At 43.7% G+C, this 15,570-nt stretch overlaps 1 protein-coding gene across 1 annotated transcript in view; it reads right to left on the bottom strand.

Annotated features, from left to right (window-relative positions):
- The window catches only part of LOC131572827 (urea transporter 2-like), a 303,174-nt gene that overhangs the window by 39,582 nt on the left and 248,022 nt on the right, over window positions 1-15,570 (bottom strand). Inside the window, exon 4 of the mRNA XM_058826210.1 lies at window positions 2,246-2,352. The gene's annotated coding sequence lies outside the window, so the exon portion shown is untranslated. The remainder of the gene's footprint in view (window positions 1-2,245; window positions 2,353-15,570) is intronic.

Here is a 15,570-nt window from a genome sequence, read left to right as displayed (position 1 = left end):
GAAGTGAAATGGCAAAGCTGCTCCTTTCTCTAGAGTGAGGTGACCTGTATTCACCTGCAGAGCACAATTCACCTGCTTTGGTCGTCTCTGCTTTATTGCCACACTTAAATGATTTTGCCTCTCAGACCAATCTGTGGTACAAAAGACATAAGAGGTTTTTATGCACCTTAGTGTTGGGAATTCCAATTTGCAAATCCATTTCAGGAGGAAGATAGCTAGCATAATCCAAAAATAAGGGCCTTTGGTCAAATTGCTTTCAGAAAGGGCACTTAAGAAGGGTTAAAAAGACATTAAAAGCACTGCAAGTGTTGCCTCTGTGCTGCACTGTTGGAAGGAATGAATAGGAAAAAACAGGACATCCACAACTGTGAAGTTCATGTCCCTAAATGACCTTCAAAATCAAAACTGCATCTGATATTTCCCTCATGAGTTTGGAAATGTACTGAAGATATCAACCAAATAACCTATTTCTTTTGAGGTCTTCTTAAGAAGACCCAAAAATAGAAAAATAGTAGCATGAATAATTATTAAAGTTACTCTTTGGAATGGAACTTTCATTCTAGCTCAAAAAACCTTGTTGAAGAAATTTTTGGCACCTGACATTTACCAGGTTTGTTAGAAGCCAGGAAGTGAATCACCTTGGAAAATCTGAACAAAATTTTCTTGGCTGCCATCATGCAAAGGCAGATGAAATGTATTTCCAAAAAGTAAGAAATTTTTAATGTGATTGTTAATTTATAACAACTAGGTCAAAATAAGCCAATATTTGCAGTTTGTAATTTAAATGGAATCTTCTTGAGTCTTACTGAGTTGAGAGTTTGTCATGTGGTAGAGAGGGAGGGGGATGGGCTACAGTGTTATACAATTTATATTCATCCCTAGGCATTGCCTTTTCTAAAAAATATCCATAAGTCAGATGTGACCCTTACCAGTCACAGGCTGGGATCTCTCACTGCCAGGGCCCATGGACTGGGGCCACATGCATCCCTCAGGAACTGACTGAAAAAGGTGAAGCCATTTCTCCTGAAGGCAGCGGGTTACACCCTCATGGAGTCCATGCTGAAGGCAATAACCTCCATGCCCCTGCCCTGCTTAGCCTCTTAGAGACTAAACCATGTCAAGAGAAGTTCAACATGATCCTTCAATGTGTACTTGAGCCCTGGAAAACAACTGTATCCTGGGCTGATCCCCAGCGTGGGCAGCAGGGGAGGGGGGATTCTGCCCCTGTGCCCCTGTGCTCAGGTGAGACCCCACCTGCAGAGCTGCCCCAGCCCTGGGCAACAACAGCACAAGGACGTGGAGCTGCTGGAGCCAGCCCAGAGGAGGCCACGCAGCTGCTGCCAGGGCTGGAGCCCCTGTGCTCTGGAGCCAGCCTGGGAGAGCTGGGGCTGCTCCCCTGCACAAGAGAAGGCTCCAGGGAGAGCTGAGAGCCCCTGGCAGGGCCTAAAGGGGCTCCAGGAGAGCTGCCCAGGGACTGGGGACAAGGCCTGCAGGGACAGCAGCCAGGCAATGGCTTCCCAGTGCCAGAGGGCAGGCCCAGCTGGGATATTGGGAAGGAATTGCTGGCTGGGAGGGTGGGCAGGCCCTGGCACAGGGTGCCCAGAGCAGCTGGGGCTGGCCCTGGATCCCTGCAGTGTCCAAGGCCGGGCTGGATGGGACTCTGAGCACCCTGAAAGTTGTCACTGCCCAAACCATTCTGTGATTCTAAGGAGAGAGAATCCCAAGCAGAAACTGTGCTACTACAGGCAACGTGTGCACACAACACTCCCATCTCTGAGAAGCAGTTGTAGTGAGAAGTGGTGACTTTTCAGTTATGGCATAGCTCTTTTACCACCCCATTTCCCATATATCCTGTAATGACCTAAAAATGTTGTAATTTGGAGGAGTAATTTCTCCTTACAACATCCTGAAAGCGAACCTTGAGGGTGTCAGAACTTCACGGTGGACTGAGAGCCTTGCTATGGCCTGGATGTGCTCATAGTGCTGCAAACACACAAGGGTCATCCACCCAGTGTGTTGTCTGCCAGGTGTCCCCCAGTGAAGAGATATGGTTGTTTGTGCTTCCTTGAAGCACAGAAACTGCTTTGAAAAGAGCTGGGAAGAAACAGCCTTCTCTGCGAATGGAATGAGTTTCTGGCCTGAATGAAAGCAAGTGGCCTAGCAGAGAGGTGAACAGCATACTCAGATGAGAGACTTCCACGGGCAGGAAGATGCACCCACACACACTCAGGGAGCCTGAACTCACCAGGGAAACCTGGGATGAACTTGTCCTCTTGCAGAGTCGAGCCTCTGCTCTGTCTGCTTCAGCCTGCAGTGTGTCGGTCACTGGGGACAGCAAGTGGTCACGTCTTCCTAAAGCAAAGAGATACAACAGCCTGAAATGCTGGAGAGCCTCAGAGCAGGAGTGATAGCAGGACAATAACATCACAGAATGGTTTGCGTTGTGTTGTGTTGTGTTGTGTTGTGCTGTGTTGGATGGACCTTAAAGCTCACCCAGTCCCACCCCTGCCATGGGCAAGGACACCTTCCACTATCCCATTTTGTTCCAAGCCCTGTCCAGCCTGGCCTTGGACACTCCAGGGATCCAGGGGCAGCCCCAGCTGCTCTGGGCACCCTGTGCCAGGGCCTGCCCACCCTCAAAGGCAAGACTTTCTTTCCAACACCCCATCTAACAATGCTCTCTGGAAAGTGGGAAGCAATTCCCTGTATCCTGTCATTCCAGACCCTTATAAATAGTCTCTCTCCATCTTTTTTGTCAGCTCCTTGCAGGCACTGAAGGGCTCACTGAGATCACCTGGAAGCTGCCTGTTCCCCAGGTTGAACAATCTCAGCTGTTCCCCACGGCAGAGCTGCTTCATCTCTCTGATCATCTCCATGTCCTCCTCTGGGCTGGCTCCAGCAGCTCCACGTCCTTGTGCTGTTGTTGCCCAGGGCTGGGGCAGCTCTGCAGGTGGGGTCTCACCTGAGCACAGGGGCACAGGGGCAGAATCCCCCCTCCCCTGCTGCCCACGCTGGGGGATCAGCCCAGGGCAGGGGGCTCAGGGCTGGGGCAGGTCCAGCTCTCCCCCCCAGCACCCCCAGGTCCTTCTCCCAGTGCTGCTCCCTCTGCTCATCCCCAGCCTGGATTGATCCCGGGGGCTGACCTGACCCAGCTGCAGCTCCAGCACTTGGCCTTGTTAAACCCCAGAGGTTCCACTTCTGCAGCCTGTCCAGGTCCCTCTGGATGTCATCCCATGCTCCAGGTGTGTCAGCTGCACCTCTCAGCTTGGTGCCATCTGCAAATTCCCTGAGGCTGCCCTTGATGCCTCTGTCTGTGTCATTAATGAAGATATTCAGTGACTCTGGTGCCCATATGGATCCCTGAGGGACACCACCTGTCCCTGGTGTCCACTGGGACCCTGAGCCATTGACCACAACCCTCTGTGGGGTCAATAAACCATCCTAACAGTTCCTAATCCATCTATTAGTTCTCCCATCAAATCCATCTCAGTTTAGAGAGAAAGATGTTGTGGAGGGCAATGTCAAAGGTTTTATGGGAGACCAGTAAATAAAAGGTGAACGTGGCAACACACCAAGAACTGGTCTAGGTGCAAAAAACCTTTGAGAAGTACCAAGGGCCCATGGGATAAAGGGTCCAGTTGCTGGGACCACTGTGATGGTCTGGTAGGTCCATTCCCAGGTGGTGAACAGCAAGTAGTTCCTTTCTGCTGTGCCTTAAAGGTCTCCCAGAGTCAACACAAACACCTTGGTGCCTTTCTTTGTGTACAACACACCCAGCCTGCACTCCGAGGAGCTGTGGTTTGCTGGCCCAAATGCTCACCACTCATATTTCAGCACAATGAAACAGACGTATGCTTGTACAAGGAGTTTGCATAGCTGGCCCAGAGGAGTCACCAGTCTAAAAAGTCTCTGAAGGAATTTTTTTTTTTCCTCTTGCTGTCAAAAGCTGATGTTTTTTGGAAAGTACAGTTTAAATGGAAGAAGTGTCATCCTTGCTAATATCTTCATCTAAAGATGTAAATGGGAACAAGCTGTTCCATGAGCAACAGAATTAACAAAACCATGTTTTTTGTGGATGTGTGTCTCAGGTTTGAACTTTCTGGTTAAACTAGGGTGCCAATTTAAGATTTTCATATATCTGTGACATGAATAATATCTCCGCCCAACACAGATTCTCCACATTTTGATAAGGGGTAACTGGAGCCTCTCTTATTCTGTCTGGTGCAACTAATCAAGTCCCTGTCTTCCCCCAGGCAGTAAATTTTCATGAAACATGTACAATTCCAACAAATTTTGTTGAAACAGGTTCAAAAGTTGTCAGAGGGACATGAAGAGATGAGATGATACGCACATAAGTTGGATCATGTAAGTCCTTGTTTTCTTTGGAAACCAGGGTAGAAACATTCTCCACAGGCAGCTTTTAATGCAGAAAATGGCTATTTATGGAAATCTTTACAGTCTTTTCTATCTTATAAAGGGATAAGATAGAAAGGGATGCAACTTGGCTTCTCTCCTCTGTATTATTCATGACATATAGAAGAAGCAGTATATAGAGGTAACCTACAAGGGTTTTTCAGCAATTGTCCTTCGTCCTCTTACAAGTTTTCTAAATTCTTGTTGTGCATCCTTTTGACAAACAGAACCTCAACAATAGGCTTTCACATTTTCAATTCTAGTATTTCACTTCTTGTCCTTGCTGAGACTTTCAGTGAATAATCTTTGAGCTGTTTTGTAAAGACCTTGTGAATCAAGTGCCAGTATTTAAATTTTAAGGCAAGCTTTCTGAAGAGCAAATGTTAAGCACTGGTGTTACATAAACACTTAACAAAAGTTCCCCTTGCAGATACTTCTTCTTATCTTACATTTTAGTAGACTGTCTGTTGTCAGACAATTCTTTAGACTAGACGTAATAAAAATAAAAAATAAGCTATTTTTAAAAATCCATAGGTTTTATGTCTTTATGTAAGAAAGAGACATCAATGATGTAATCTCATTTTCCCGCTTACATGTCCTCTTTCTTACATGAAGAATTGGTGAAAAACTTTGGATGCCCCATCTCTGGAAGAGTCCAAGGCCAGGGTGGACTCATGGACAGGGCTTGGAGAAACCTGGGATAGTAGAAGGTGTCCCTGCCCATGGCAGAGGGTGGAACAGGATGAGCTTTAAGGTCCTTTCCATTCCAAACCATTCTGTGATTCTATAATAAGGCTTTGAATACATAATCTCAAGACAGTGTCCACTCAAAGCCTAGCTAGATTTATTTTTCTTTTCTTATCTTCACTAACTCAAGACTAAGAAGTGATAAAAACATCACTGTTTTGATTTTAAACAGACCACTCTTCCTAGGAGTTGGACCTCAAAGCTCCATGTGTCCTGGGTGCACTGCAAGGCCCAAACCTACTTCTTATAATTTCCGCTCCTTTGATTTTCAGAGAGTGTTTTTTTCAGCCAGTCCTTGTTGTGGCCAGTACCAGTGACAAGGGAAATATTTATAGTGCTGAAATCAAAGGGGCACAAGGCAGTGCTAACAGCACTCCATCACTTCCTTTTTCAAGGGAGGGATGTGGCTGCAGACTTTAAGATCACTCATCATGATAGGAATATTTATCTCTTGGAAAGCCTTTGTGTTACAACTGCAGGGAAGTGAAATAAGCACTGGGTTTTTTGCATGATTCACGGTTTTTCATTATCCAGTTTGAACATTGCTGGTTCAATCAGCACAGTTTTTTTGATGGAGACAGTGGTGCACAGGGCTGTTCCTCAGGCTCCTTCACCCACATTTTCTTGTGCTCTGTGCACTCAGCCTTTTGTTAGCTTCTCATTTTATTTCCCTTCACACATTGCCTGTTTTTGTGGTTCATGATGGATTTTACACAGCAATTCTGTCTCATGGCAGCAGAGACATCTGTAGGTACCCACAGCTCTGGTGCCTCACTGGATGTCCTCAAGCTTCAGGCTCTGAGTCTAAAATTGGAGGATCAGTTTCATTTGTCCCTAAGCTCCTCTAAATATGGGTGAATGTTTGCCTCAGGCCACTCATATCAGGAGAGTGACAAAGGCAGGGCAGGAGAGCTGGACATGAGTAGGGGTGGAAAAGCTCTGGGAAATGTGGGAGATGCAGGCAGGAACTACAATCTGGATTGTCACCTGACCCAGAAACGTTCAAAGGTGCACAGTCTGCAGGGCCATATCAACTTTTCCTTCCTGTCTTTCATTTTCCTCCTCTCCTCCTGCAGCAATAACCTGCCCCAGGGAACTGCCTCTTTTGCCTGTCCAGGCTGCCCCACCTGGCCATGGCTGTCTCCTCTCCCCTGTGCTCTAGCTGCTGAAGACCTGGGAACAGCTCTATGGACTGATGGGAGCCTGACAGGGAATGTGAGCAGCTCATTCCTGAATGACAGCCCCTCCATGGAGTAGTGTCAGACCAATTATCTGTACTTCAGCAATCCCTGGAGGTCCCATCACCATTTCACAGGGTGCTGTAGAAACACATCATGAAGTTCCAGCCCCCTTTCCCTGAAATGGCAATCTGTCTCTAAGAGGCAGCAGGTGGATGCCAGTAAGGAAAGAAAAAGGGTTTTTGAAGGGTTTGGGAAACACACAGACACCACAAATTGTTGTTTGCCTTTGGCTAACAGCATCAGTGCCCTCTGAAAGTGGTGGTGTCCAGTTGCTGACCACCAGCCTGGGTCTTGTTTCTTACATATGTGAGTTTGCTCCAGCCATAAGGTAGCAGAGAGCATCATGTTGGATGAAGACCCAGAAATTTGGATTCCAGTGCCTAAACCTGCAGATGTTCACTCTGTTGATACAGAAATAAGGCTAAAATTTAGTATTAGTATTAGTATTAGTATTAGTATTAGTATTAGTATTAGTATTATTTCCCAAGCACTTGTCAAAGTGAATTTGATAAAAAGGGACTTTTAAGTGGTGCTTACATGAAGAATTACTCATGGAAAATTTTTCCTCTGAACTTTTCCAATTTCATTAGCAAAGCAATGTTTATAAAGCAAAGCCCTGCACTAGACACTGACATTTCTAAGTTTGAAACTGCTCTTGTCGAAGTTGAAATGAAGTTCATGCATCAGTTTGAGAGCAGGTACTACATCTGGGTGGAACAAGGACCTACTTGTGGCAATCAACAGAGAAAAAATTTCTTGTGAGACAATGGGCCAAGCACTGAGATTATGAGTGAAAGCATCTGAGCCTGGTGAAAGCAGTTCCTTGATCAGACTATTTTCTAAAGTCACCATTACTTAACAAGAATAAATAATTATTTTTATCTTGAGCAAATACTGGCAATCTCAAAAAGAGAGATGAATCATAAAATGGTAGAATCATGGAATGAATGGTTTAGGCTGGCAGGGGTCTTTAAAGGCAAGGGGGGGCTTTAAAGATAATTCAGTTCCAAGCCCTTTGCCATTGGTACGGACATCTTCCACTATCCTAGGTGTCTCCAAGCCCCATCCAACCTGGTCTTGGATGCTTCCAGGGATGGGACAGCCACAGCTTCTCTGGGCACCCTGTGCCAGGGCCTCACCACCCTCACAGGGAAGAATTTCTTCTTAATATCATAGTATCGATCTAACTCTGTCTCCTGACAGTGTTTCCTCTTGTCATTTACCCTTGTACTACCACTCCATGCACTTTCCAAAGTCCTTTTCCATCTCCCTCTCTCCTGTGGTTTATGGACTGCCAGTGCACATCATCGATGGATCATGTTGAGCTTCTCATCCATCAACACTCCCTAGTCCTTTAATGTCAGAGATTCTTTCAATCCATTCTTTGTCCAGCCTGTGTTTGTGTTTTGGATTGCTCCAAACTGGGTGCAGAACTTTTCACATGGCCTTGTTGAGCTTCATCAGGCTCATCCAAGTCCAGATCTCAGGTCTGCTGAGAACTATGAATGTTATATTGTTTGTTACCAGTATTTATTCAATGTCTGCCTTGAGGCAGAGGTTTGTCATATAGAGACCAGATTCCTGATAGACTTCCCAACCTATAACTGCATCCTCATTAAAGCTAGGCTAACATAATTGTTTTCTTTTGTTTTCTTGCTTTTTCTACTTCAGCCAATGCCAAAAACCCCTGCTCTCCCCATACCCTTCTAAATTATCTTGTAAAAGCCAGCTAGTCTTCAGGACAGTCCCATGTCATTCATGGGCTCGTAATCTCTGAGGGGTAGGTTGAAGGTTTTCTTTTATAAAGCACCACATGCCACTCCTGGAACTGATCCGTGATTTGAACCTTTATATCAACTTTCACTGAAGGATGATAACATTTTCAAACATAAGGACTCCTGTGCTAATGGATCACGGAGACTGAAGGGCTCGCTGAAGCCACATGTCGATGGTGTCAAGCACAGAAGCACCACTTTTCAGCCTGGAATTTCCAGATATTTCTGGTCTCTGTTTATCAGCTTCTAAAACTCACCTTGCCAAAGCATAGTTAAATTTAACAAGAACTGAAGAACTGGATTACCTAATTTATTATAAAGAAAGTCTTTATTGTGAGGGTGGTTTCCCAGAGCAGCTGTGGGAATCCCCCATCCCTGCGAGTGTCCAAGGCCAGGCTGGACAGGGCTTGGAGCAACCTGGGACAGTGGAAGGTGTCCCTGGCTGTGGCAGGGGGTGAAACATGATGAGCTTTAGGGTCTCTTCCAAATCATTCTGTGATTCCATGATTTTATAGCTATGGGCCATTTTGATTGAGATTTGGTGTGGAAGACACACAATACCTATGATTTCTAGTAGAAATAGCACAACAGTCATGAGTAAGAGTGTTTGGAGAAGTTTTTGTTCCTAGTACTTGCAGAAAAAGGCAGGCAAGGATCTCCTAACATGAAAGCCAGATAAATAGGCTTCAGGGAATTAAAATTTCTCAATGTCACCTTCCTAAGAGAAACTTCTGAGACCCCAAATATAGCTACCCTAATGCTAATGTTATGCAGAAAGGAAGCTTGGGCTATGTCACCAAGGTACTCAGCAGTTATGAGGTGTATATTTTAGAAGATCATGTGAGGAATTAAGCATGAAGATGCCATTTAATTATACATTTATGCACTTGCTTTTTTTAAAAAAAATTTAAAGCAGACTCTGCTGAGCATTTACTTCTTTGAGTTAATGATAATAATTACATGAAAATCCATTTGGGCTTCTCAAGATGCTGAATTTGCAAACTGGCAATACAAATACTTTAATACTCATTTAAATACACTGTAATTGCACTTGATTCTAAGTAGTGGCATTTTAAAAGCTGTGCCATTTGTAAATATTAGATGTCCCCCTCCCCCCTCCCCCCTTCACTTTAACATCAATTCTTAGTGTATCTGGTTGATGTCAGTCTTGATAAATTATTCTGCTGAAAGAGCTGACCATAAAGAATAACATTTTCCATTAAAAATTAATATATTCCCATGCCACAGGTCCTTGTGTAAGCACAATACAATGGTCTGTACTGTCGGTCTGTCAGCACATCCATGTCTGATTTGTGGTTTACCTAGATCCTAAAAAGTCCTAAGAAAATTACAGTTTTGATACCTGTCATTCATTAGTAATATTTATATTATTAATGTATTACAACATCTGCACACTGGCAAGTGACATTTGCAGGCTGTCAGGCAGGCTCATAACATGAAAGAAAAGAAATGACTCTTCCTCCTTATTGAATGAAAGGACAACATTTTTGCTGCCTTTCCCTCAGCAGTTTTCCAAAGGGATTTCAAATGTCTCTCTGGGGGTTTGGTTTAGGATGGGCACAGCTTTCTGCAGCCCTGGAAAAAAGAGGAGCAGTGGAAAAAGTCATCAAGCACAATTCCTTACACCTCAGGCCCTGATTCACATTTCTCTGCTCAGAAGCTCATTGGATATCATGCCAAAAGTAGTTTGAGTTTCTCCCCTCACCTTTCTTTTCCTGTAATGGACATCCTAACATCCTGAGTGGATAGGAAGATGCCTTCCCTTCCAGACTGAATGCAGCCTTGGAAATTTCAACCTGGTTGATGGTAGCATTTTAAAGTTTTCATTTCCTTTTTTTTTTTTCTTTTTTTTTGGCAATATTTTTCTTTCCTTTATATTGCTTTTCTGTGTATCGAATTATTGTAAATGTGGACAACTGTTTTATTTCCTATTTTCAAGAAACACTTTTTTGCTTATGTACACATTGTCTGTGTACATATTTTGTGCCAACTTTTTAAAAAATGCATTTCCTTTCTCCTTTGCATTTCAACCTGTTCAGAGAAGTCTAGCTGATTCCACACCTGTGGAAGTGTCTTCGCTCAAGTACTAACACTTGGCAAAACTTGCTTGATGTTAATGAGGTTTTGTTTCAGAAGGGTACCAAAGCAAGGTTCTAAGAAGTCTTTACTAATTTATTTGATTATTCTCTGTTTTGATTTTTCTAGTTTTGTGTTGGATGACAATAATGCAAAAACCCAAGAGAATGTGATGCAAAACACTTCTTTTTCCAGGAAACAGATTTTTCATTATTTCTGTGAGGCTGTTCCCAAATAGAATGAAGACAGATGCTGAGAAATTAAACATTTTGTAAGTTACCTTCTGTAGAAAGAGAAAAATGACAGCTACCTATGAGGTCGGGCCAAATAAAAGAGAGCTTTGTAACTAACATCATCTAAAGATAAAGTTGATTTTCAATCAGCCCAGTGATCCTACATTTTCCATTCTATTTGTTAATAGATATGGGACTGAAATATTTTCTCTCTTTCTCTTTCCTCCTTTTTTTTTTCCCTCCCTTCTTCTTTCCCTTTTTCTTTCCTGCATATGATTTGTTTCTTTCAGGGATCACTAGCCCCTTCGGTTGGATTTATTCTGACTACATATTTAATATAAGAGCAAACCAGAGTTTGCAGTCAGCCTAGCACACATGCAGCTGAAGATCCACAAGATATTTTGCTGATAGAAAGTGCACTCTCTGTATGATTAAAATCCCCCAAAATTTCTTTGTGGGAGGCAGCTGAAACCACTCCGGTTCCAAAATTCATTTTAATCTAAAGAAATCTGTTTCTCAATTAAAGTAAGCAAAAATGTGTGTTGTGTGAAAAATTTTGCTGAACAATCTACTAACCCTTGCACATACCTCAGTGTTTTTACTGAAGTTCACCTACCCTAACTCAGGGATCTCTAAAGAAGATCTGAGGGGGGTCACCCAGTCACTGAAGATCTATCCTAGGTGGGAGAAGTATCAATATGGTACATTTCAGACATATTCTTAAATCCTGATTTGCACAACTGCATCGCTTTTGAGTATCTGTTGTAAACACAAAAAATACATGTATGCATTCTGTTAACAGCTATTGCAGTTTTGCACAGAAGCTCATTCTCCTCTGGATGTTTATGCATGTGCACCACACACCCAGAAAAGTGTCCAAGTATTCCTATGCCCTACATTTCCCACTCTTTCTTCTAACAAGAGATTTTTCTGAGCAACTGGTTATTCTAGCAAAATGAAACACACTGATGTGACATGTTGATACCCCACATATTGGGAAGAATGAAAGGATCTGCCATTCACTGAGAACTCTTTTGGTAAACTCACATGCTCTAATGATTAAACCCAGGGATTAAAATATCTTTTACAATGTGTAATTTTTTTCCTTTCTCTCAATAACTTTAACACAGAAGGGAGGACAGAGGAAGAGAGAGAAATAAGCTTATATTCTTAACTTTCCTAACCCATATTCCATTCCAGAACTGTAAGATGTGATAAAGATAGGTAAGCAGATTAATTTAGCAGACTTCCAGACTTCTGATGCAAAAGAGGGAGGAAGAAACATTTTATCATTTCTGACATATGGAGCAAGTAGTTCTGACTGCAATATGGAATGTATGATCAAAGTCATGTTTTCAGTAGATCCTAGGAACATTTTTAGCCTTAAAGTCATTAGTAAACTTCAATTTAGGAGCTGAACCCTAAAACCTTAATTTGGACAAAGCACTCTGACTTGGGAGCATAGCAACTCACTCACAGGTCAAAATTTAATATAATTCTTGAACCAGGCAGCTCAGTGTCTTGGAGAAAATGACTAAAAAATACTTAGAAAATACCTTCAAGGGATGAGGATGAAATTGAGAGCTAAGCACAGAGAAAATAAGAACTAAGGCTTTCAAAGAAAATTGAAGCTTTGGAGAGCCTTCAACTATTTTGATTTATATTTAAACATTTTAGAGATTGGAGCTTTGATTAGCTGAGACCCTCTCCAATTCCCCTTCAGCTCTGATTTATGGGCAGGCTGAATCTCAGTAAAATGAAAGCTAAATGAGGTGTTCTTTAAAATTACCTTTGAACACTTAAAGAAGGTAAGGAAGAGGGCAACTTGGTTGGTGCTGACATGAAGGGGAATGGGATATGAGGGTGAGTGTTTCTAGGAGCCGAAGTATTTTGAATTCTGGAGAGGGGAAAGGAGCTGAAAGTACAGGATGTCAGGGTGTTTCTAATTGCTACATGTGATAGCAGTTATATATACATCACTTTTGACTGGGAGATGCATGAAACTAGACTTGTTAGCACAAACAAGGCTGCTTATACATATGTAAGATGGAATTTGGTGGGGATTTTTGGTGGTTTATTTTTTGTAGGGAAGAAATTTCTTTCTCAATTTACTGAAGAAATGGCTTTCTCATTTTGGTGTTTACAATTGATTGTCTCAGCCTATCCAAGGTTATTCTGAGAGACATTTTGTAGCTCTCAGGAAGCAGCTAGACACCTCCAGGTGAAACTGTGCAGGGGTGATTCATGGGGAATGACCCCCCCTGCTCAGCATAAAATCATAGAATGGCTTGAGTTGGAAGGGAATTTAAGGATAATCTTGTTCCAAGGTCTCTGTCATGGTCAAGGACACCTTCCACAATCCCAGGCTGCTCCAAGCCCTGTCCAGCCTGGCCTTGGACACTGCAGGGATCCAGGGCCAGCCCCAGCTGCTCTGGGCACCCTGTGCCAGGGCCTGCCCACCCTCGCAGCCAGCAATTCCTTCCCAATATCCCAGCTGGGCCTGCCCTCTGGCACTGGGAAGCCATTGCCTGGCTGCTGTCCCTGCAGGCCTTGTCCCCAGTCCCTGGGCAGCTCTCCTGGAGCCCCTCAAGGTATCCTTTACTTCAGGCTGAACAACCTCAACTCTGTCTTCCCAAGAGAGTGCTCCAGCCTTGTGATAATTTCTGTGGCAATCATCCTGGACTAGTGTCCTTTAATAATATGGTGGATAGAAAAAATCCTGTACACGACCATGGTCTTCCCAGTCCTCCCAAGTTTTTGCTTTTTGCATTGTCATCTATCTATTAGAGAAGAAAAACGCTAATTAACACCGACATTATCTAAAGCCAGCCAGAAATGGCTAAAATTGCTCCTTAAGGCAATATCCAGGTCTACAAATGTTCTCAGCCCTGCTGTCTTCACAGCTGCTGGTGTAGGAACTCTCCTCTGCTCAAGGATGTGCACTGTGTGGCAGTGGCACACAACGGGTCAGAGTCCCACCCCACCAAGCTGCTGCAGTTGTCTCATCCCTGTAAGAAAAATATCAGGTGCAGAGGAAATTGCACATGACAATTGTTTGAAAACATGTCTCTTAAATGAAGTAAGGAATGTGTCATAAGCAGATGATCCCTGTGAGAGTGGTAGCTGCCAAAATCGTGAGTTAGGTCATGATGTTTGCAGAAGATTTTAATATTTTGCAGCTGGAATGTGCATATAACAACGTATTCCCACCCCACATTCTTGCTGAGTTTGAAGGCATGGATACAAATGATTACTGACTGGCTCAAAAACTTCCTTGCAGATACCGTGGATTTGTTTCTTGACAGCCTTTATCATGGCAAGACGAACTGTTGAGGTATTATGAGTGCAAAAGATTGAGTCTGACTGTGAGGGAATGTTTAAGTTTTCCTAGTTAGTTAAAACAGCCGTAGGGCATCTTGGATTGGGTTCAGCTTCATAGCTTGGACACAGATCTCAGTTATCCTCTATTCTTGGCACTGGTCTTTGCCTGACAGCCTAGTGATGGGAATCCAGGATCTTCGACTATATAAATCTGTTCCTACATAGGTGTCACCTCATTCTGCATGCTCAGCATTCAAGCCTTTCCCTTGGTCGTTTCTCACTGACAACTGCTTCTTCCCAGCAGGGAGCAGATGAGCCATGGCAAGCCATTATCACTCCTCTAAGATGATGTTGAGTCAGCCTCGACATCAGTCCTGAAAGTAACTGTGGTCTTGTGCAGTCAGTGGCTTGGATTTTTTCCTGTTTGCCAGAATATTGTCCCAGCAAGGCAGTCTCACCCTGACCAGCACAAATAGCTCACATGCATCCCCTGGGATATGCACATGGGTGATTAGAGGCCTTTTCATGATACCTCTTGTAGGGTTTTTATTACAGATACAAGCAACAATTTTGATGCCACTGATGTGGCTGTTTGCAGCCAGTTTGAGAGAACCACTGCGGGCTGAGGTGCATAGTTACTATTTTTGTAACTATACTTACTGGCATCAAGTAATAACTTAAAAGGTGTTGCTTCTGAAATTAGCCAGATCCCACAGTTTTTCATCTTTAGTCTTGAGACATTTGGCTTCCCCTGTCTCCCTAATCACTTTCTCATGTGTTAAGTCAGGGTTGAGCCTTTCTGACGCAAAGCACTCTTTCATGCACTAGCCATAAAATCACACAGAGTTTCATCACGCTTCCAGACAGAGAAATGGCAGCTTCTTAGGAGAATTGCCTTGGGGCTGGAACGTCTGTGCAGAAGTTCCCCCTCTCCACAATTCCTGTGAGACAGCAAAGGCCTTAAGAAGGTCACCAGAGCTTCTTGCCTGCCTGAATAAGACCTGTGGCTGAGCCAGAGTAGGAGGTGAAGAAGAGGAAAAAGACCTGTGCAGGCATGCATTACCCAATTACAGCAGATGAGGCTGCTAATCCTGCTGTTTCTGAAAGGCAGCTGCCATTGGTGTTCCCTTTGGAAACAACTCAGTACTGGGGATATCTTGTGGTCAGTCCCAAAGGGAGTGCTGTCAATTCCAGGGAGAACATTGAAAGTGGTGATTGGGATGCACAGACACCCTCATGGTGATGTTCCCTGTCTGCCACCCGCTATCATGCGTGGAGAGTAAACAGATGTCTCATTTCCCCCCAAAACTGGATTGCTTATTTCTTTTGCAAAGGCAGAATAGGCCATAAAAAGGTTGCAAAGACAGGGTGGACACCATCAGTCTATGGCTGGAGAGTATGAACTGGGGGGTGTTTTATGGCTTAAGTCATATCCTGCAGGATAAATGGGAAAAAAGTAATCTTAAGGAGTGGTTCTGCAGCAGATCAGGGGTTTTAAGAAGGAGAAAGCTGTGCATTTCATTGTCCCACAGGTCCACAGCTAGCCTTGTCTATCTGCACTCATTCTCACTTAGCTAACACACATTCAGCAAAGAATTTGGTGATATTTAAAATCATCCGTGTTCAGCAATGCACAGAGGCAAGTGTTCCTTGTGAAATATGTACTGAAATCCTTCTCTTAGGAGTCTCTGCCAACCTGACCTCTGCATCCAAATTCTAGACAAAACTGAACTGACGACAGGG

This window comes from Poecile atricapillus, chromosome Z, assembly GCF_030490865.1.
Source record: "Poecile atricapillus isolate bPoeAtr1 chromosome Z, bPoeAtr1.hap1, whole genome shotgun sequence".
Lineage (NCBI taxonomy): Eukaryota > Metazoa > Chordata > Aves > Passeriformes > Paridae > Poecile > Poecile atricapillus.
Note: the sequence above shows the minus strand (reverse complement) of the source record. Positions and strands in the feature narration are given on the sequence as shown.